Consider the following 21,911-nt stretch of genomic DNA (forward strand, 5'->3'; position numbering starts at 1 on the left):
AAGCGTTCAACAAGGTTCCGCACAAGTTACTGTTACCTAAACTGTACGCTTTTGGTATCAGAGGCAAGCTTGATCGAGTCATCGAAAAGTTTTTATCAAATCGTTGTCAGTTTGTTCGTTTTCATAGAGTGGAGTAAAATTTATTGGCTGTCAAGAGCGGGGTTTCAAAAGGCTCCTTATTAGGGCCAATTTTTTTTCATAATATTTATTAAAGACCTGCCGATTGAATTCCAATACTCTCTACCATATCTTTTTGCAGAGGACTTGAGGCTTTTTCATAACATTTTCTTGGAGTTGCAGGAAGATATCCTCAAATCTGAATCTTGAGTAGAGAAAAATGGAATGCAATTATTGTCAAAAAAAGCTTAGTAATCAACTTTCAACCAAGTACAGTATCCCTATATCCTTATTAAGAGCCAATTACTAGTTTATCAATTGTGAAAGATCTTGGAATTAGAGTCAAGAGTGACCTTTTTTCCATGATCGCTTTGAAAAAAGACTTTCAAAAGCTCATTTCGTATTTTGGGGTTGTCAAAAAAAACGTGCCGCAAGGTGTGGGCTGGAAGTCCCTGCTTTGTTTATATAAATCAAAGATATTGCCCATTATCACTTTTGGAAGCATGTGTTGGTTTCTATCCCGCGTCGACTGCCCACTTGTGGAATCTTTTCAAGAACCTACTACCAAATGGATATTTAATTACGGAAATACCGATTACGTGACCATGTTGAAAGTTGCTAATTTAGTACCTGTGCCCATGTTTCTCCAGCTATTGGAACTGTTGCGTAGAGGCAATGAGGCATACAACTGTCACTATAGTGCGTTCCTAGATTTCTGTGATTTTGGAAATCAACATAAAAAATGGGAACTTTTTGTCCTAAGATCCCCAAAGTTTCAGCAGTCTCGCGCCAGTTTCTTTTTTAGAACACAAAGAATTATGAACAACTCATCGAAAAATATCAACTTTTTGGATCGGTCTGGACTGAAAAAAAAACCGCTGAACCTCATGTTCCAGAAGATTCGGGAGGAGTATCGTGAAGAAGATCTGTGCTTGCTAAAATTTGCTGCGATTGTGCGAACTGCCGTCCCTTCAGCCGATATAATTGAGAAAGGGAAGACGTCCCCTACAACAAGCGCAACAACGACAACAAAAACAACAACAACAGTTGAAACTTAACTCTTTCTGCTTTCCTGTAAATTATATCTGCTTCCAGTTTTCAGGCTGACGATAAACATAAATCGACTAACGTCAGAAAAATTACTTTCAAATGACACGCAGCGCAATTTAATTTAGTAACCGCAGCCTAGATAAAAATTTTCTTTATGGGTGCGAAAATTTCAGCCGATGGTAGGATTCAAACCCCCACCTTCTGAATCGAATTGCCAACTCGATGGAGGTATCAACTACTTGGCTAGAAGGGCTCGATTTTGTTTGAACAACTTTTTTGAAGTGAGAGCTTTAGAATCACTCAAAATCAAGAACTGAGGGGAAAATTCAGTTGAGAAGTCAAAGATTATTTTAGAAAAACGCAACAACTTGCCTTAAGAGAGACACACGTGTACAAAAATTCAATTTAATTAAAGAGCACTTAATGATCAACCAATTTGTTTATAACAAAAAGAGTTTTGTGAGACAGTCCTTAAGACAAATCTTTCACAACTCTTCTCGAGCTTGTCAAAAACTTCTCTTGATTCTATGTTGAGAATATATTTCGACTGTCAATTTTTAGAAGCTCAATTTGAAGCATTTTTCCGAATTGACCGTGAGTACCTTTTTGTTTTGGAAAGAGTCAATGTATCAGAACCCCAATCTTAATATAGTTTTTATCAGATGAAAAACCAATTGCGTTGTCAACTATTTTGCAATGAGTCAAATTTTCTCAGACACGATAAAGTGCAACAATTAGACAATTTCAGTTAAAATTTGTTACAAGATGAAATTAAAAATTGAGTAGATTAAAGGAAGTTCAATTTTGGGCGAGAAATCAGTATCACGTTATTTTTAATTCCTCTTTCTTATATTGAAACTTTTTGAGGGAGTCAATATAATCAATATCAGGAAGCCAATGGATAACAACAGAGAAAGAAATGCCTATCGCCGCTGTCCAGCCTCTTGGTAATGAAGATCTTAAAGATAATCAACTCATATATGACATGATTACACTAGACAAATGAAACGCTGGATGCCCGCAAAAGTCATACCCAACGATTGGAAAAAACTGTGGTATGCTTAATGGAGAGCCCAGCCAACAATTTGAAAAAAATCTCCATGACTGCCATCATGGGCACCAGAGAAACAACAAATGAACAGTTGGCTATAGAAAACGCTTGTCGCTTCATAAACCTATTATGTTCTTGGCATTTAACCCATAGGCGTTGGTGCTGCTGTCTTGCTCAGCGCTTATTGAAATTCTATCAAAAAGCGCATCAAAAGTGACTTGCGTTTTCTTGGAGGCAATAGCCAATTTTGACTTGCCGGAAAAGCGCGATTGAAAAAGTCCTGTATTGTTACCATTGAAAACTCGATCGATGGACACAAAAAACCAAAAAAACTGCAATCACAATATTTCATGGAAACACCCCAAGTCCTCTCCAGCCAATTCAAACTATTTTGTCGGCCCCAAAGTTATTCATTTCCAATCGTTACAACCTCAATATATTTGAAAATTTAATAGCTTCAAAAATAAAAAAGATGGCCTGAAATTCATGGCAGCCATGGTCCACCAGTTTGAGACGCCAAAATGACAAAAAAACTGTGGTATGCTTAATGGATAGCCCAGCAAATGATGTGAAAACATTCCCCATGACTGCCATCAATATGGGCACCAGAAAATATCCAAAAGAACAATTAGCTATAAAAAACGCTTGTCGCTTCATAAACCCAACAAGTTTTTTGCACTTAAGCTATAGGCGTTGGCGATGTCTTGCACCGCACTTTAGAAATTCTATTGAAAAGCGCATCCAAAGTGATTTGCGTTTTCTTGCAGGCAATAGCCAAATTTGCCTTGGCCAAAAAAATTTGATTGAAAACATCCTTTGTAGTGACCTATTTAAAAACTCAAACAAGCTTACAAAATTTTGAAGCAGGAGCATTCGAAAATTACAATTTATACAGCTTTCAGCAGAAAAACTCTTGAAATTGACAATTAAGTGCATTTATTTATGGCTTATTATAGATGAGAGCGTCTTTTTAACCAATAGCTATAGCTTACGGTTCAAATTGTGTTTCAGAAAAACTATGATGTACAACATTTTGGGTGGGACGAAAAACATTGTATAATGGAAAACAATCATAGCAAGGACTCTGGGACCAAGTAATCTTGTTATAAACAATATAATAACACCGGGAGCTAAAGCCGTTGAAATTTTAAGTTAATGGCTTTCAATATCCTATGACACCATTTTAAAGGCTGAGTTCTTTTTTTTTGCATTTTTTTCCAATTTAATTGTGATAATTGTTCTCCAAGCAGAATTATTTACAAAATGTTCGAGTTCAAAGAATTCATCACTTTCAAATTTTTCAGAAGAACTCAGAGGCACATTTAAAACCCGAGTTAATTGAAAGGGATCCAATACATTCAATGTGGTCCTTTTTGATGATCCCAACATTGAAGCTGCTTTTTTAAACAATGCGCAAAATGCGTTTAATTGCCTCAAGTGACAGCTATCTCTTGAATGCATAGACACAATTTGTGTGATCAAAGCTTATTAATAAGCAGTCCATACGATCGGTTTGCAACCGGTAGTTGTCCTAGGAAGATACCACCCACGTGATCTCAATGCCAATTCAATGTATGATGTCGCCGTAATGTCGTTTATTGAGCTCATGCGCAAATTATGCACAAAGCAAAAAATATTACGCAAATAATGGAAGTGGGGTAGAAATTTTGTTGATCTTACTGAAATTTTATTCGACCTTGGTCAACTTATGTATACATATTAATTGCGCCAAAACAGCAATTGATTGTAACGAACCAGAAAAATCCAGAGTTTGCGGAGTTTTTAGCGGATTTGAATCAAATATTTAGATGATTACCTTCATGACAGGATTCCACAAAACAAATGAAATTAAACGCTAGACGCTCGCAAAAAACATACACTCCGAAATTAGCAAGAAGACAAACGGCCGATGTTGGTGTTGGTTTGGCATCAAAAAAGAACCTTGAATTGACTTTGAGCACGGACACTGAAGCGTTACGCTAATACACTGGCTGCAAAATAAAATTAGGAGACATCAAAATTTTAATGCACGAAGCATGCTGTGAAGCTGAAGTTGAAACTTTTTACCAGCAATCTACTAGCACTGATGATGAAGTTAGAATTGACATAAACGCAAATTTTTTCAGAATTTCAGTATTCAGTAGAACTATTTCATTTTTTAACAAACTTAATCTATTGATCAGCTTTTGGATCATTTTGAGATTTTCTAAAAAGTTAAAGCTTCAATTCATTTAGATGAGAAAACCAAAGGAGTGTTTAAAACCTAGTTTTCGTCTTCGTCTTCTTTCAACTTTTTTTCTCTGCATTTGTTTCAAATTTTCTTATCGCAATCAATAGAAAAAAAACAACACTGCTGCGTCAAACTAAATTACTTGAAATCCGAGATTTGGAAAAAATTTTTGCCATAAAAAAATTTCATTTTATTCTCGGTTTTTACTAATTTTCTTTCAAAACTTGAATTAATTTCATTGAATGGAGTTCTAACAAAATTGGATTAGGTCGTATACAAGACAAAAAACGTAGTATTCGTCTTCGTAATCAATGGAAAAGAACCAACACTGCTGAGTCAAATTAAATTACTTAAACCACCAGGTTTCGGAAAATATTTGCCATAAAAACGTTTCATTTTTCTCTGAGTTTTTATGAATTTTTTTTCAAAATTTGAATTAATTTCATTGAATGGAGTTCTAACGAAACTGGATTAGGTTGTATAAAAGACAAAAAACCTAGTTTTCGTGTTCGTTTTCTGTTAACTTATTTTCTCTGGATTTGTTTCAAATCGCAAAAATAAAATTGTAATCAAATTCTTTCTACTCAAGTTTTTTCGATATTAGGTTTTTGAATGAGGTTGAAAGTACCAAACTTTAAATTCTTTTAATCAATATAAACGCCGTGAACCTATTAATAATTTTAATGTACAGCGTGATTTCGTGTTTTTGATTTCTGAGCTTTTTTAAAAACTCAAACAAGCTTACGAAATTTTGAAGCAGGAGCATTCGAAAATTACAATTTATATAGCTTTCAGCGTAAAAACTCTTGAAATTGACAATTAAATGCATTTATTTATGGCTTATTATTGATGAGAGCGTCTTTTTAACCAATAGCTATAGCTTACGGTTCAAATAGTGTTTCAGAAAAACTATGATGTACAACATTTTGGGTGGGACGAAACACATTGTATAATGGAAAACAATCATAGCAAGGACTCTGGGACCAAGTAATCTTGTTATAAACAAAATAATAACACCGGGAGCTAAAGCCGTTGAAATTTTAAGTTAATGGCTTTCAATATCCTATGACACCATTTTAAAAGCTGAGTTCTTTTTTGCATTTTTTGACAATTTAATTGTGATAAATGTTCTCCAAGCAGAATAGCAGAATTATTTACAAAATGCTTGAGTTCAAAGAATTCATAAGTTTCAAATTTTTCAGAAGAACTCAGCGGCACATTTAGAACCCGAGTTAATTGAAAGGGATCCTATGCATTCAATGTGGTCCCTATTGATGATCCCAACACTGAATATGCTTTTTTAAACAATGCGCAAAATGCGTTTAATTGCCTCATGTGACAGCTATCTCTTGAATGCATAGACACAATTTGTGTGATCAAAGCTCATTAATAAGCAGTCCATACGATCGGTTTGCAACCGGTAGTTGTCCTAGGAAGATACCACCCACGTGATCTCAATGCCAATTCAATGTATGATGTCGCCGTAATGTCGTTTATTGAGCTCATGCGCAAATTAAGCACAAAGCAAAAAAAATTACGCAAATAATGGAAGTGGGGTAGAAATTTTGTTGATCCTACTGAAATTTTATTCGACCTTGGTCAACTTATGTATACATATTGATTGCGCCAAAATAGCAATTGATTGTAACGAACCAGAAAAATCCAGAGTTTGCGGAGTTTTCAGCGGACTTGAAACAAATATTTAGATGATTACCTTCATGACAGGATTACACAAAACAAATGAAATTAAACGCTAGACGCTCGCAAAAAACATACACTCCGAAATTAGCAAGAAGACAAACGGCCGATGTTGGTTTGGCATCAAAAAAGAACCTTGAATTGACTTTGAGCACGGACACCGAAACGTTACGCTAATACACTGGCTGCAAAATAAAATTAGGAGACATCAAAAATTTAATGCACGAAGCATGCTGTGAATTTGAAGTTGAAACTTTTTACCAGCAATCTACTAGCACTGATGATGACGTTAGAATTGACATAAACGCAAATTTTTTCAGAATTTCAGTATTCAGTAGAACTATTTCATTGTTTAACAAATTTAATCTTTTGTTCAGTTTTTGGATCATTTTGAGATTTGATAAAAAGTTAAAGCTTCAAGTCATTTAGATGAGAAAACCAAAGGAGTGTTTAAAACCTAGTTTTCATCTTCGTCTTCTTTCAATTTTTTTTCTCTGCATTTGTTTCAAATTTTCATATTGCAATCAATAGAAAAAAAATAACACTGCTGCGTCAAATTAAATTACTTGAACCTCCGAGATTTGGAAAAAAATTTTGCCATATAAAAATTTCATTTTACTCTCGGTTTTTACTAATTTTCTTTCAAAACTTGAATTAATTTCATCGAATGGAGTTCTAACAAAATTGGATTAGGTCGTATAAAAGACAAAAACGTAGTTTTCGTCATCGTAATCAATAGAAAAGAACCAACACTGCTGCGTCAAATTAAATTACTTAAACCACCAGGTTTCGGAAAATATTTGCCATAAAAACGTTTCATTTTTCTCTAAGTTTTTATGAATTTTTTTTCAAAATTTGAATTAATTTCATTGAATGGAGTTCTACCGAAACTGGATTAGGTTGTATAAAAGACAAAAAACGCAGTTTTCGTCTTCGTTTTCTGTTAACTATTTTCTCTGGATTTGTTTCAAATCGCAAAAATAGAATTGTAATCAAATTCTTTCTACCCAAGTTTTTTCGATATTAGGTTTTCGAATGAGGTTGAAATTACCAAACTTTAAAATATTTTAATCAAAATAAACGTCGTGAATCTATTAATAATTTTAATGTACAGCGTGATTTCGTGTTTTTGATTTCTGAGCTTTATTACCTTCTTTATTTTTTTGTTGAGGTAACGACCTGTTTAACTACCAAAAACAACAATCCAAAACAACAATCAAAAACAGTATTTTAGAGGAGTTGCCTTTGAACAAAAAGCAAACTTCAGTCTTTTTTGATTTTTTTTCTCTTTGTATTATCTTTTATTAATTGAAACATTTCATTTATTCGCTGGTTAGCATAAATTTCGTCTGATGAAATATTTATTCGAGAAAAAGCCTCAGTCTACACAACTGACGTAGACCAGGATTGAAACCGAAAAAAAAGTACGGACAGCTAGAAAATGGCAGAAGTTTTACTAAGAGTCAAAAAAAATCTTTGCAATTGCACTTACTTTCAGCTTAAAAGCAGCACTTAAAAACAGCACGTGCGCAAGGAAGCGTAAAACCTTTACTTATAACAATCTTCATTCCGGAGTGCGAGCAACAGAGATCACTCAAATATGAAAACGAAAGCGTGAAAAGGTCACTTGAGAAGCCAAAGAATGTTCTAGAAGAAAATCGCAAATTGGTCAAGCAAAAAGTTTGCATAAAAAGACCAACACGGTTACAACAATTGCCCACGAACTTCGTTCGAGAGCAATTAAACACTTATGGGAGGTAGTGTAAATTTTCTGAGTTGTTAAAACCTTCAATTTCCAACTACCAGGTTTATCCATTATTACATCTGTTACGGTGCCGTCAGATTAGTAAACGATTCTATCAGTCCATGGTTAATAAAGTATATACATTTCTGGCAGTAGTTGTTAATGATGAGCTTCAGCGGGAACAGCCTTCTTCTTTGATCTGTTGTACATTATTTCGATAGGGTACAGAATGCAGAAATACACAGCTAGACATGTTCCAATGTCTTTACCAGTAAACTTCTCTGGTTTCTTGAGTCCAGCACTTTGAGACATGAATCTCGAGAGTGCGGTTTTTCCAACAAGTTGACTCAGCATTTCGACCTGAAAGTACATGACAGATCTAAAATGAGAGCAGAGCCGTACGAACTCACGAAAACAGGCATGTGTCTAGATGTCCCAGAGGATAAATATTTTGTAGGGATTTAAAACCGTATAAACTTGTTTTTATGCCCCCCGCCCCATTACATATGTGTTGCTCTATACCGCATTACTGTGTAAGAAACAACACATGCGCCTGGGGGCGTAAAGCCAACAAACTGGGGGTAGAATAAATCCTATTTCTGCGGTGGCTGGAATCGCAAGCAACGTGCCTGCTGCAGATGTTATTTTCCAGATCTCTTGCTGAAGAATTTCTACATAAATTCCTGAATTGTGCTCCTGAAACTAATTGTTTGAATAAATTTACATATAATTGACTTTTTTTGTTCGGAAAGAATTGACTTGGCTTTCAACAAATTTACATCGTTACGCTGTCGACAAGTTCTATGACAGTTTACTCTGTACACAAATTCTATCCTCGCTTTTCACCTTTCCGAATCTAAAAATATCGGAGCTTCCTTCTCCGTTTTGAATCGTTCACGAATAAGGGTACACAATTCAATTTGAAATTTTCCAAGCAGCAGGGATTACTTCAGTTTGTGTCCGCATTTCCAGTATACTATGCTTACCTAGATAAAGAGCACGTGCCAATACACTTTTTAAATTAATGCGTAACCAGTTTCGCAACCAATTATTTGTTTGGGGTGAAAATAACAAACCTGGTTATTTGCTGGGTGGGCATAACGTAAAAAATCCAGCAGCACCACACCTTTTATTAATGAGAGAAGTGAATTGTTAAGAAGTCCCAGATTCAGATGCGCAACTAAGTTTTCATCTGACAAATTATTATTACAGAATTTTTGATATTTGTCTTTGCTAATAATAACTAGTTGAGAAATTATCCAAAGAAATATTTGGTAAATTTTTTCAAAGGCTACGATAGTAGTAACATAGTGAGCTACACTCCCCGGGGGCGGTGAGGTCCTCCATGTATTAAGATAGGGTATAGCGTATTTTTCGGGATTTGTGTCCTCCCTAACGTATTAAGATAGGGAATGAATTTGCATGTATTGAGATTAGGTACAGCGGTCTTAATGTATTAAGATTAGGTATAGGTTGCATGTATTAAGAGTAGGCTCCATGTACTAAGATTGGGCATAGCCGCCATGCATTAAGATTAGTTATAGCCGGCGACATGTATTAAGATTAGTTATATCCGCCGACATGTATTAAGATTAGTAATAGCCGCCGACATGTATTAAGATTAGTAATAGCCGCCGACAAGTATTAAGATTAGTAATAACCGCCGACATGTATTAAGATTAGTTATAGCCGCGGACATGTATTGATTAGGTGCCGCCATGTATTAAGATAGGGTATAGGTTTTGTGTATGTATTTGTGCATGTACATTTTCTAGTAGTATAGTCGGTGCAAATGTGGGGGATAGGTTCGGAGACGCTCCTGATTGGCTGAAACTTTGAGGGGAAAATATCAATGTTTGTGTAGTTATTAAGTTTTTGCTTGAGAACAATAGAATTGGCGCGGGTAATTAATTGCTGTAATTATGTGAGGGGTAATTATGTGACAGGTTGAATTTTGTTTACAAATTTTATGTTATTAAATTGTGAATTTAATTGGTGGGGGTTTTCAATTACACTAGTTATCTGAGCGGTAATTATTGGACATGTTGAATTTTTGTTTACAAATTTTAGGTCAATTGCAAAGATTGTTCCCCTAATTGCTTGAATCAATTGTGTAACAAATGTCTTTTGCGAGCTCATTAATTGGAAAAAATTCAATGATAGAAAAAAATGAATTAAAATTGTATAAAATTACAGACACAGTATAAATGTAATAGAGAACACTAAAGAATTGTTCTATAGTAAAAGGATTTAAGTTATATGTTGAGTGGTGCTGTATGAATACCGTCAGACTGAACAATGCGCTTAAGGTAGAAATAGGACAGTCCCTTCTTTGTCTGCTCATACGTAGCAACACAACGGTTTATTGTTCTGAACCCTCTATTTGTTGAAGTAAGATTTATAATTTCATCCATCACACATCGATATTTCTCCATCGGTCCATCTCCGTTCTCTTCTAGTGTTCTTTTGTTGAGACCTTTACTACTGAACTTGTATTTGTCAGACTGTGCATCGTAGCAACAATAAGTTTTGCTACAAAGACAAATCATTTCCGTACATCTGAATTCTTCCTTGAAAAATCCTGGTTCCCGTTTATCATGCTTCTTATGCTTAGAACAACATGTTGTAGGAAAGAAATTTTGAATAACAACTGCTTGGAAAGAGTCGTTACAGTCCTGCTGTCTCAATGCTTCCCATTCTTGTTTTTTAGCAGGTCGAATACAATCATACAAATTCTCATGAGCTAAGGCTAAATAGAGAGAATCTGTATCCATCTCTAACTCCTCGAATTTATCCAGGTCAAAAATCTGTCAAAGAAGTTATAGTAGAGCTCCAACATACGTAATTTAGCGTACTGAAGTATGAAGATTCCAACTATTATAGGTTCGCGGTGTTCAATTTTTGATTTTGCTAGCTCAACTTCGTAAAGCTCTTTTGAGACATTGTTCAACCGCTTAAACATTTTCCCATTGATTGCTGTGTGAGTCTTCTCATTGTTCAAATATTTCGTTTCTGTATGTTTGCTTCTGTCCATAATCTGATAACCGTAGGAGCTATTACCTAATAATTTCATAGTCTCACCAACAACGCTGGAATCAGGATTTTCATCTCTACCTCTTCTAGCGTCAACTACTGACTCTTCAAAGGTGTTGAAAAATTCGCGCGGCGTGTACTGTACAAATCTATAAATTCTTGTACATTTCAGACCGAGGCTGATGTACAAATTTAGTAGGGGAGTAATAATTGTTCCATTTTCCAGATTGAAACTTGAAAGTAGCATTCGCTGAGGTTGCTTCAGTAAGTTGTTTTTGACAGTGTAATCTCTCATATAATCTCCAATATCAGCTCGACTAACGTTGAAATTTTTAAAAATAGGCGGGAAATTCGAAAACTTGTACTTCAAACCTGTGGGAACTTCCAAATCACATTGTACGGATCCAAACATCTCCCCATCTCTTATTTTAGCTAGTAAAGACTCTTGCTTCAAAAGTAATTTGAAAGGAAAGTTCTTTCTCACGTGATTTCTGACATTTTCTTCTTCTTTAACACTTTCTTCTTATTTACACTCCCAGATTTCAACAATCTTATATACTTTACTTTTTATGTAATCTCTTCTCAATTCATCATGTTCTCTTTTTCTAATCCCTCTCTGTGTTTCCTCTTCCGAGAGACTTGCTTTAGCTTCCTGACAAGGACAGAAATGATTGTAACAACCCATGGCTTCAAACACCGTATTACAATGTGTGCAAAATCCGTCTACGCTAAAACAATCAATCTTCTTCTGTTTTCCGGTTTTGTAGTAGCTCTCAATTTTACATTCGGAACGTTGTGATTGAAGATATGACATTACCATGTTCTCAAATGTTCGAGATCTGTTTGTTGACTTTTTGAGAATCTGTGTCAAATTCCCATCGAGTGTAAAGTCCAGTGGGTATTTCTTGACACATTGAAAAGGGATAGAGTTGGCTAGCGTCAATACCTACGATAGACTTGCAAAGGTTTTCAGAGTTTCGTATGAAGGTCTGATCAACTACTGCTTTTCTAGTAAAAACAATAGATGAACCACCAGTCATATCCTCACGTATTTTGTCATGTAAATCTTTGTCATCTTCAACAAATGGAAAAAACTTGTGGTGACAGATATTAGCTAAGTTCGGAAGTGTACATCCGAGTTCTAGCATATCGATACCCTTGTTGTGATAAAACTCCATCAATTTTTGCATTGCCTCCAGTGTTGGAACAACATCCTTGTTGTTGTACCACTTGACAAAATCTCTCAATGTAGCCATTTTTTCTTGCTCCCAGACCCTTTCAGGTAATTGTAATTGTCAATTTCAGATGGAGGAAAATTTTTCAACATCAACTTTTTTAATGACTGTTGTTGAGAAAATCCACTGTTAAGCAATTTAATGAAATCAGTAAATTCCTTCTCCAGTGGATTAGAGTTTCTCAGTTTGCTAAAGAAACAGTCGTAAGGACGGAGAAAAGTTGCATCGAGCTTTTCGGGAGAGTCAAACATCTAATAGCGGAAGAATCTTTTAGTCTCATTTGTCTTGTATGCTTTAAGGAAAGAATCAAGTGATGTAGCTCCACCGAGAAAGTTGAGGATATCGAGAAATTGTACATCACCAAACTTAAGAGAAACAAAGTGATTTGCCTTTTTAATAACAGTAGGTTGAATGTCGCGCTCATGAATAAGATAGGGTAGGAGATTGGACTTGATGAGATTTAAATCATATTTTCCACTATTGAATCCGAACACAGGTAAAGTGTTCACATAACGCTCAAAGTGTTGCTGTAATTCCAAAAGCTGGTTTTTGTGCATTTGGAGAAATTGCGTAGACATATCAGCTTCATCATCTTCTTCGGTACGTTCATCTTCATACTAAAATGTTGAAGCGTTTTGATCCTTTCTTTTAATTAAATTTTCGCCAATTGCGTTAACTCGTGCTCTGATTTTTGCTTCAATAGAGGAAAACTTTGTCCACATTTCAGTTTTACTTTTGTTTGCTAAGTCTTCAATAGCTTCAACAAAAGATATAATGAGAGCTTTCGGATCTTTATCGCATAGGAAGACAGGTTCATCAATTAAATTGGAGGAAATAGAGACAGAGATTGGTTAATGCTTTCAAATCCAAGTGGTTGTGTTTGTATCTTTTAATTGGTCGGAGGGTACACATATCGATTCAATGTCAAAAATAGCCAAGTTCTTGAACAATTTTTGATCATCGTTGTAGGAAATTCCAAATCCGTCAAGCTTATCAAATAAGGTCTCGCGCAATGTATACACACTCTTTGGGTAAATATGCTGTACTCTATCTTTACACGTTTTAACATGGCGGTTGAAATTTCCCGCTTTCTGAAGGAACGTATCGCAACTGGGACAACGGAATCGTTTAAAGAATGTGTTAATATCATCCACATAGCATATTTGGTTGTTGTAACGTAATAAATTAATATTTTTCTCATACATTTCAATACTTCTCCTCGCAAGTTCACCAACAAAATCTCCATCTGCAATGTCATTATCGTAAATAAATATGTTGTGCTTTATCGCATTTTCAACAAATACAAGATGATCGATCGATACCCCTCTGAAATTGATTGCGTCTTGTCCAGATTCATAAAAGAATGCACTAAACAAATTTTTTGCATTGATCTCAATCTCCGATGATCCATATAATTGAACAGCTATAGCTCGGAATAAGCAAAGATAATCTTTGTAAGTCTCACCATAGCCATTCGTACGAGACAATTCACATCTGGTCGTCTGAGTAACTGTTCAGGAAGAACAGCATCAATACATCCCATTGGAATGGATTTTAGAAGAGCGCAAAATATTGTTAAATTTGTAGTCAGAGAAAATCGCCATTTTGTATTCTCCCGCTCCTGAGCACACGTCTCCACTAAATCCATCTTTTCAATCCTGTCCTGAAGAGAGACTAAGTCTCCTTTGGAACAGAGCAGATGAGATTTCTTGAAGAAAGTGTTGTTCTCGTGAGCGTAGAAGTATCGACAATCGTCCGTATCCACATTTCTTAATATAAATCCTAGAGCTAAGTTGACTTCGGCTGCACAGTTGAGTTTTTCGAATACTTCTTTCAACTTTTTATTAATTTCATGAGGATCGAGCTTGGACAGCTTGAAGTTGAACACTTGATGTCTTCCATTTTCCATCTCAGTATCGTCAAAAAAGTGCTGGCAAGCACTAAGTTCTTGTTGTAGCTGCTCGTTGTCCTTTTCCAGCTCCTCTGATTCTAGAACTTCTTTAAGCTTTTCACTCGATTTTGTTCTAACTTTTGTTGAAGTTCCATGCTTTCTCCTCTTGTGTTGTTGAAGAGAATAGAAACGCGGAAACTCCTCCAAGCATAGAGTACACATAGTACTTAGCTTTGTATCCTTAAGAGCGTGATGCTTAGCAATGTGATAATTCATGTCTTCTTTCTTCTTTGTACTGAAATGTGGACATTTGGGACAAAATAGAGTCCCACTATCACAAGACTGCTTGTGTCTTGCCATATTCTTCTTCACCGCCATTTTGTTGCACTTTGTGCATTTCACTGGGAGATTTCCATCGAGAGAAGGCATTGTTTTGGTACAAGATGAAACAATTTCGCGTATTGTGACGAGCAATTAATTGTGACAATAACAAAGTGAGAATGAAAGAAATTAATTTTGTACATTTAGGGAACGCAGCTATGACGCATCACTCCATATATGGAAATTTATCATTTCCATTTTAGGAAGCTTGTTGTCATAACCGAACATTCTAGAACATAATGAATAAACCAATCAGATTCTTCCATTTACAAATACCTTTAATATTTAAGAACATTCTTTTTAAATGTGTGAATTCATTCCTTGGCGTAAACTCAAAAACAGCAAATCATTCCTATATATCTTTTAATATTTGTAAAAATTTTTATGTACTTTGATTGTAATGTATCATATTGTCTTTTAATTAATTTTTAAAATCATTTTTTTCTCTTACAAAACACAGAAAAGTTGTTTCAAAAATGAGAAAGTTGAACAAATTTTGTCCTAGCGTCACACAGTTATTCTTCATTTCAATTCTGTCGTTTTTCTTAATTTTGATTTTATTCTTATTTTTTATGCTTTCTGTTATTAATTCTTGTGAAGAGACAGTGTTTTGGCTGTCGCTGTTGTTTGTTTCTTTTTTATGTTTAGAAGCTTATCTCATTTTTTTTATTTATTTACATCACAATTCAGTTGAAACATTTTCTCTATCGTCTCAATGATTATGTTTAAATGACTGAGCATACAGATAAAGGATTAAATTTGGGTAATTTTGTCTTTGATGATAATAATCAGGAACGACAATCATGGAAATGTTTTGGACAGACTTGTAATAGATCTCTAGATGTTTTTCTGTCCCAATTTTTTGTTATACTCGTAATTCTGGTCTGTTGTATAGTACGAATAACATTGGCTACAACGTGTGAAGAAACAACAGTTTGAATTGCAATCCTTTCTAGTACAGTTGGTTATATTTTACCTTCACCTAAATTATGAACAAGATAAGTTCCACAAAAGAACGAATTTTTATTTCATTGTTTGGTCCAAGCGGATCTGGGAAATCTCATCTGATACATGAATGGTTAACAATTGGAACTTTTCAACCAGAGTTCGACAAAAATTACTACTTCTATCAACATTATCAATCTCTTTATGGTTTAATGTCTAAAGATGTTAAAAATATTGAGTTTATAGAAGGAGTTGACTTTGAGTTTATTCAAAACCTCCCAAATAACGGAACAAAGTATTTTTTTGACGACTCTCGTGAGGAAAGTAATTTTTGACGACTCTCGTGAGGAGATTTTCAGCCTTAAAGATTTCGTTGAAATTGCAACAGCTGGAAGACATAAAGGACTCAGCACAATATACATCAAACACAATTTATTTCATCAGAGTAGATTAGGAAGAGATATAGAGTTACAAAATACTCTTATCGTCTTGTTCAAATCTCCTAGAGATGTACTGCAAATAAACACTCTGAGCCAACAGTTGGGATTACGTTCACAATTAAAAGATTGGTATACCAAAGCAACTTCTATTCCTTATGGTCATTTACTTATTAATATAACTCCCAAAACAGTCGACTCTCTTCGATTTTGTACAAATAGTGGATCGATTGCTTCAATTTTTTTCCTTCCACAACATAAACAGAAGACCACATTTTTGAGTGATGAGCACACAACATCTCTCTACTCTGACAACGTTCCAAAGTTATTCCCGGAACTTCAAAAGAACTTATCTAAAAAATTGTCCAAAAGAATTTATTCAGTTCCTAAACGAGTGCATCGTAAACATGCTCAGAGGAGAACTGCAAGATATTCAAAAACGAGACGTAATAAAGTATCAAGACGAAATTTATCAGCTTGTTCTAAAAAGAACTGGAATAAATAAAAGGAGAGCGATTTTAAGTTCAAGGAAAGGTATAGAACTTATATTAATTCTAACTCCATCTATCATTAACCGTCTTTCTTGAAATGGAACGGTTTGTTTTGATTCCTCAGCAGCTTCACGAACAAAAATTCAAATTACATGTGTACAAATTGGACAAGAGTGACGAAAAAGTTAATTTCGTCCCACAAAATTTAATTTCTCTTCACAAGGACATCACCACTAACACAAAATCATTCAAAAACGATTCAATTGTAGATCAAATACACAAATGTCCTCGAATCAAGCCGTCCCTCAGTGACTCCATTTTACTGGATGGAGGAGATACAAATGTAGCATTTACCGATTTTAATTACGCATTGAAGAGAAAAAATATTGCATTTCCTGATATCTATTACACAATACTTGATGCTACAGGGATAAGTCCGAGCAAAATTGTAAACAAGGATGCCAAAAACAAAGACAGAGGGAGTTGGATCCCTTTCAAAATCTGAAAAAGTGAAACTTCAACGATTATACAAAGAAGGAGAAGCCGCATTTGGATCGGTTAGAAATCTTCAGAAATCGAGCGGTTTATCAAGAGGCAAGGTTATTTCCTTTCTCCACACTAAAATTTCTATACAAAATACCGTCAAGCAACTCGACATTTTAGACGATTACCTGCATTTGCAAAGCGGATAAATGAAATTTGGTGTCTTGATTTAGCTTTTATGGACAAATTGTCAGAGTTTAATAACGGAGTAAAGTATTTATTATTCTGCGTTGATGTATTTTCTCATTTTGTCCGTGTTCAACCAATGAAATCAAAGTATTCTACAGATGCTGTAGCAGCTTTCAAAAAAATGCTACGAAAAAACAACATCCCACAAAAAGTATGGGTTGATCAAGGAACAGAGTTTGGTGGCGAATTTCGGAAATTTTGTGGACATAAGAAAATTAAATTTTATTCAACGAGAAATGAAACAAAAGCTGCCGTAGCTGAGAGAGCTATCAGATCTTTGAAAAACATTATTTATCGCTTCATGGAAGAAAACGGGCATAAGTACCTTGTAAAAATGGGCTCTTTCCTAAATAAAATGAATAGTAGAGTACATAGATCTACAGGTAAAGCCCCAAAGGAGGTAAAAAACAAAGACTTTTATCAATTTTTTACATAAATCCGATCAGACAATACAAAGAACCTCGGTTTAAAGTAGGGGATAAAGTACGAATTTCGAAATACGATATTCCTTTCAGAAAAGGATGCAAGTCAAAGTTCACGAGTGAAATCTTTGAAATTGTTAAGATTGCTACTTACAAACCTCCAACATCACAACCTCAAGGGAGAGCAGTGTGATGAAATACTAGGAAAATTTTTTGAACAAGAGCTCTCAAAGTGTATCATTTAGTGATGAACTCTTTTACGGTAGAGCTGGTTTCCAACGCATCCTTTGATTGTTATCCAAATAATACATTGAGTTCTTTTACCTATTTCCTTCCCGAACAGATTAACCTTGAAGGAGATTGGGAGGTGGCAATAACCGAACTATCATTTCCATCTTTGTACCAGAATATTACAGATGGAAAATTTTTCTATCTAGATGCTGCAACTCCAGATACAAAACCTTCGGATTATTATACAATTGATGCAGGACTATATCCATCAATATAGGATATTGTTAACGAAGTGAACAAAAAAATTCAGGAAAGAGAAAAGTATGAGAAAACTCCAATCAAATTAAAAGTCAACAGAATTACACAGAGAATATCCCTAAGCATTCCTAATGAAAACTCGTTACCAGTTATCTTCAGTACTGATCTCTGTCACGTATTTGAGTGTGAGGAAGCTGTTTACGGAATGGGAGTTTTTATGAGTGGTGCTGGACCACATTTTCCTAAATTTCCCTATGATATTGTTCGAATTCATGCTCTCAGGATATACAGTGATATTGTTGAATACAATATTGTAGGTGATACAAAAGCCGCGCTTTTGAGATGTATTCCGTTTATTTCTAAAATTAAGAATGGAGACATAATATCTACTGGACAATATATTAATTATCAAAACTTCCCAAATCTACAAATTAAAAAAAATCTTAAAAATTCTTTCCACAGCATTAAACTTGAGCTCCGCGACTCATACGGTGAAAAAGTTTCCTTCAATTCGGTAGGTTTAACAAGAGCTGTATTGATGTTCAGAAGAGCTTCAGACAATCATTTCTAAAACTAAGTTTACAAAAAATGGTTGCAGACAGTGATTTACCGTATTTTCGTGGTTATTCAAGACAAAGGGGAAGAGGATTTGGAGCTTTAGTACAAACAATTGGGAGAACTGCAATTCCTTTTTTGAGACGATATGTTGTAACAGCAGCTAAAAGAGTTGGTGCTGACTTGATTGAATTAGCTGCGCCAGAAATCGGAAAAATATTAGCTGGAAGTAAAAAGTTCAAATCTGCAGCCACAGATGTTGGAAAGAAAACTTTACGTAAACAACTAGGTGGAAGAAAACCTAGAAAATGACGTATTATTCGAAAACGCTCGCCAAAAATCAGTCGAAGTTGTGGAACTAGGAGGGATATTTTTACCAAACTAAAATGAATACCAGATCAACAAATGACAGTAATTTCCGTTATGGACACTTTACAAATTCTTGCTTGGAGATTTTTGACGAAATTCCCACTTTGGAACCAATTGAATCATCCCATATTCAAGAAGTTTATCCCAGTACTTCATTGGATGAAAGCAGCATTGAATTTAAATTTGAAACAGATAAAAGTATTTATCTCGATATGAGAGATATTCATTTACAAATTAAAGTTGGATTACAAAAGGGAAGATAATTTGACGATTTCATGAAAAAAGAGGAGCATGGAAAACCAGATTTGGGTATGACTTTCACTGATGATGATTTACATTATTTGACTCATGTCAACAACTTGTTACACTCTCTTTTCTCCAACTGCGAAGTGTATTTAAACAGTCAACAAGTGTACAACTCTAACGGACTCTATGGCCACAAAGCTCTGATATCCAATGAATTCAATGCTTCTACAATGAATAATGAAGGAATTTTGGCTCGTCATGGATACGAATTTGAGAAAGATCGTAGTGATTATGAAAAAAGTCCGTTCATAGATAGGGAAGAAGAGCTTTTGTTGAAAGATGGGATTACCCTATATGGTAAACTTGCAATCGACTTATTTCAATGTGAAAAATTATTACTTCCAAATACAAAAATTAGACTCAAATTGATTCGAACGAGACCAAATTTTTACTTGATTTCCTACAATCCGCATGTTTCCCTTAGAGTTCTTGACTGTTCACTTTTTACGAGACGTGTTGTCGTTAATGAGGTCTATCACCAGACAATCAAGTATCAACTAACACATCAACCAGCTTGCTATAATTTTATGGAGACAATTGCGCTAGCATTTATTATTCCTTCTGGACGAAATCAATTTATTAAGGAAAATGTTTTCAATAATGCCCCAATCAGACAAATTGCAATAGCAATGAACACTAATTCAGCATTCACTGGACATTTTCAGGAAAATCCTTTTCATTATCGAAAGTTTGGACTGCGGGAGCTGAGAATTGTTCGGGGGGGGAGAGCTGTTGTCTCAATTGATACAACCAACAACTGTAGAGCTTGTGTTACAACAATGAAGGCAATGAACTTCAACGAAGAAATTCCTGCGTTACCGAATGATTTCTTCACAGATCATTATGTGCTTGTATTCAATCTCACCTCACTCCAAGATGCTGGTGAAAATGTTCATTATCCTGAACTCAGTGGGGAAAGTCTTCGTTTAGTAATGTTCTTTGAACGTCCGCTAACCAATGTTACCGAGCTAATTGTTCTCGGTGAACGAATCTCAACAGTTAAAATTGATCAGTTTGGAACAGTTGCTAAAAATGTCTGAAGAACTCTGCATTAATCAAGAATTTTTAATTTTCTTTTCAATTTTTTATGGATTTTATATTATTGCCTTCTGCGTTGGAACATTTGTTGGATATGTACTTTCATCGCCCAGTTGCAACCCTTTTCACACTATAATATCAAGATAGGGAATGGATGACAATTGGGGTAGACCTACTCCAAACTTAAATGTATACCTTATTTGTGCAGTATTCCTGGGACTTTTAATCATCATTATTATCTTTCATCCCGATGTCACAGGTAACAGTGAAGACAGAGTAAGTAAATCTACAGGAGATCTGATACGTAAAATTCCCCAATCTATAGGTTGTTGCTGTATTGAAAAGAACGAATCATTTCAACTTTATTGTAATGTGAGAAATCCCTGTTCCAAAGGAGCTTGCGAATTGAAACAGAAGATTATTTGTCATGGATAATCAATCTCTTCAACAAATTATTGAACGCATTCCTGAGCTAAAATTCAAATACATTGGATTGTTTCCAGCAGATTTCATTCCAAATTTACCCAAATTCAGCTTTGCAATCATTAACACTGCTTCGAGTAAAGAAGTCGGTGAACATTGGATATTGATTGCTCGACTCAACAGAAATTACTATTATGCGGATTCTTTGGCTCGATCAGTAACACATTACAAATTTTTAGGTAAAAAGTACCAAAAAATAATACATCGACCACTTCAGAAGATGCAAAGTTTGTGTGGATTCTACGAAATTTTTGCAGCATTTCAATTATTTAAGTTTTTCCAAACCAACTTGAACAATATTCGTGATGTGCAAATGTTAAATTTTATAAGTAACTATATGTAGTAGTGTTCATTTTGGTATTTAATAAGCTGAACTTAATAAAGTCGATAGTGTATGTTTCTCGTAACTGTTTCTCGTGAGTTTTCTAAACTTTTTTATCGAACTTTATTAACCACTCGGCTAAGTGTACCTTAATGTTCATTGAAATTTATACAATTGATTGTAAATGATTGAGTAATTTTCTATTTTGATGCTCATAATTTTTACTGTAACTGTCATTTTATACTATTTTAATTCATTTTTTTCTTTTATTATTTGCATGTAATTAGCAAGATGGCGCAGTGGGAGCGCGCTGGGCCCATAACCCAGAGGACGGTAGATCAAAACTACCTCTTGCTATCTTGATTTTTTCCAATTAATGAGCGCGCAAAAGACATTTGTTACACAATTGATTCAAACAATTGGGGGAACAACCTTTGCAATTAACCTAAAATTTGTAAACAAAAATTCAACATGTCACATAATTACCCCTCAGATAACTAGGGTAATTGAAAACCCCCACCAATTAATTTCACAATTTAATAACATAAAATTTGTAAACAAAATTCAACCTGTCACATAAGTACCCCTCACATAATTACAGCAATTAATTACCCACGCCAATTCTATTGTTCTAAAGTAAACACTTATTAACTACACAAACATTGATATTTTCCCGTCAAAATTTCAGCCAATCAGGAGCGTCTCCGAACCCACCCCCCACATTTGCACCGACTATACTACTAGAAAATGTACATGCATAAATACATACACAAAACATATACCCTATCTTAATACATGGCGGCACCTAATCAGTACATGTCCGCGGCTATAACTAATCTTAACACATGTCGGCGGCTATTACTAATTTTAATACATGTCGGCGGCTATTACT

The 21,911-nt window shown here is 34.9% G+C and overlaps 1 non-coding gene across 1 annotated transcript; it reads left to right on the forward strand.

Annotated features, from left to right (window-relative positions):
• Positions 1-21,304: 21,304 nt before the first annotated feature.
• Trnam-cau (transfer RNA methionine (anticodon CAU)) lies at positions 21,305-21,376 on the forward strand. The gene has a single exon. It is a non-coding gene; the product is annotated as a tRNA-Met (tRNA).
• Positions 21,377-21,911: the final 535 nt, after the last annotated feature.

Source organism: Convolutriloba macropyga, chromosome 6 (assembly GCF_964194025.1).
Source record: "Convolutriloba macropyga chromosome 6, txConMacr16.3, whole genome shotgun sequence".
Lineage (NCBI taxonomy): Eukaryota > Metazoa > Xenacoelomorpha > Acoela > Convolutidae > Convolutriloba > Convolutriloba macropyga.